At 40.7% G+C, this 2,167-nt stretch overlaps 1 non-coding gene across 1 annotated transcript; it reads right to left on the bottom strand.

Moving 5' to 3' along the window:
* Positions 1 to 1,603: 1,603 nt before the first annotated feature.
* TRNAY-GUA (transfer RNA tyrosine (anticodon GUA)) lies at positions 1,604 to 1,686 on the bottom strand. Its single transcript has one exon. It is a non-coding gene; the product is annotated as a tRNA-Tyr (tRNA).
* Positions 1,687 to 2,167: the final 481 nt, after the last annotated feature.

Here is a 2,167-nt window from a genome sequence, read left to right as displayed (position 1 = left end):
CCAGCCATTAGCAAAACTTTTTGTGTTATTTTATTTCATTCTATTCTTTATTTTATTTATTTTTAAATTATACAAATTCAATACTAATAATCTTCAAGGTAAAGAATCAATTGCATAAGTTCACAGGGTTACAGAAGGATTCAGAGCACAAAACAGGGAGAATGAGCTCACTGGTAAGAAAACGCCAGTAATAGGTATATTTGGGGGTTAAACGCCCAAAAGAAGCATATACTGGGCGTTTAACGCCAGTAATGATGCCTTTCTGGGCGTTAAACGCCATACTTGCAGCATCCTGGGTGTTCAGGAAAAATGCCCAGTGACAAAGGAATTCTGGCATTTAACGCCATCCAGAAGCAACAGCTGGGCGTTAAACGCCCAAAAGAGGCTACAGATGGGCGTTAAACGCCCAAAACATGCAGCAGTTGGGCGTTTAACGCCAGGATTGTGGAGGGGAGGAAGTTTTTGTTTCCAAATTGATTTTTTTTCAAATTTTCATATTTCCATCCATATTTTCTTGCATAAACGTGTTCCCATACGTTCATTTTTCAAACTTTTTTTTCAAAAAAAAAATTATTAAAAATATCTTAATCCTAATATTAATTCTCTCTCAATTCCTCTTCAACCTCTTCTCAAATCTTTTTCAAAACAATTCTATCTTTTTCAAATTTTTTTCAAACTCATCAATATCTTTTTCAAATCTTCACAATATTTTTAAAAAACAAATCTATCTTTTTCAAATATCTTTCATATCTTTTCAATTTTAAATTACATCTTTTCCTATCGAACCAGAGCTGAAACCCGCTCTAGTGCCTTTTTTTTTCAGTTAGTAGCGGCCCTCTCGCACTACAGAAAGGCGAGTAACTACGTACCTTCTTCCTTCCAGTTTTGTGAATCCATTTGATGTACTCTTGCTCCACAGGCTTAAGGTTGCTTTCTTTAAGTAATTATGCTATGCTATTAAGTAGTCCTGTCGCCACTACGAACGAAAGACCAAGGAAGAGGCTTAGATAGATGAAGCGGAAGAAGGAACAAGGCTTGAAGGCGGATTAGCTAGGGAATTAATCCGATGTGAAGTTGTTCCTCCGCTAGAATAAGGGGGCATGATCGCTGATCAGCAAAGGAAGCAGTCACTGATCTTCGACCACACCCTACGTATGGATGTCTTTCTTACAAAGAAAGAGTCCGGATCGGAAGGAAATTTTGATGCCTAACACAGGCAACTCCGATAGGCGACCGTTAGGGATTGAACGAAGATAACGGCTATTCCTATCATCAAGAAACTAGGGCTTCGGCTCCATCAATGACCCCAAGAATTGCTATTCTTAAAAACCTAAAAGAGCATCCTGAAAAGCGGCCTCAGGGCGCCTTCTTACTAAGGGATAAAGAACCACTAATTCAAATGTGAAGGGATCGGTGTAGAACTCAACCTCTAGCCTCGTGCGTATAAAATAAGGAAACGAAACTACTTTCAAGAATTAGCTGCGGATGCAGGTGCGTATGAATAGTGAAAGAGTTTTGAAGTTCTCCTTATTCGCTCCTCTCGTTTCACTCGATTTTACGCTAACCCCCTTAAAGGGAAACTCTTCAGTCTACAACAAACAAGTGGGAGAGGTAGGATTCGAACCTACGTAGAAAAACTTCAACAGATTTACAGTCTGTCGCTTTTAACCACTCGGCCACTCTCCCCTTCCTGGGCCGAGGCCCCCCTCAATGATCAATATGAGGTGATCGTAACACAGTATATAAGACTCGTGATTCATGCAATCCAATCTTCCGTGTGTAAGGCCCAAAATGGTTTTCCAAAAATGGGTGATCAAAAGATCGAATCACTATGCGTATCTTGGTGGTCGTTACTTTTGGTGTTCTTTCTTTTTGGCTGACTCCTCTTCCTGTTCTATTGATCAAAGGCATGCGGCAGCGCCGACATGGGAAAAGAAAGATGCACAAAGGAAACAGGAAAGCGGAGCAATTTCCACTACCCGCTCTAATAGAAAGACCTAGCGAAGTGAATGACTTGATCGTACTGTACTAGCCGAGGGTACTTGGCCACCGCCTGTACCTTACCGTGTTACTATGGTCACTATGCGGATCCTGGTTCAGGGGAAGGAAATGTTATGGTTAACTTTCCTGTCCACGACTAGATTTCCCTCTTATCTTACCGTGTAAG

The sequence above is a fragment of the Arachis hypogaea genome, chromosome 15 (genome assembly GCF_003086295.3).
Source record: "Arachis hypogaea cultivar Tifrunner chromosome 15, arahy.Tifrunner.gnm2.J5K5, whole genome shotgun sequence".
Taxonomy (NCBI): domain Eukaryota; kingdom Viridiplantae; phylum Streptophyta; class Magnoliopsida; order Fabales; family Fabaceae; genus Arachis; species Arachis hypogaea.
The sequence above is the reverse complement of the archived record's forward strand: the minus strand, read 5'-3'. Positions and strand labels throughout refer to the sequence as shown.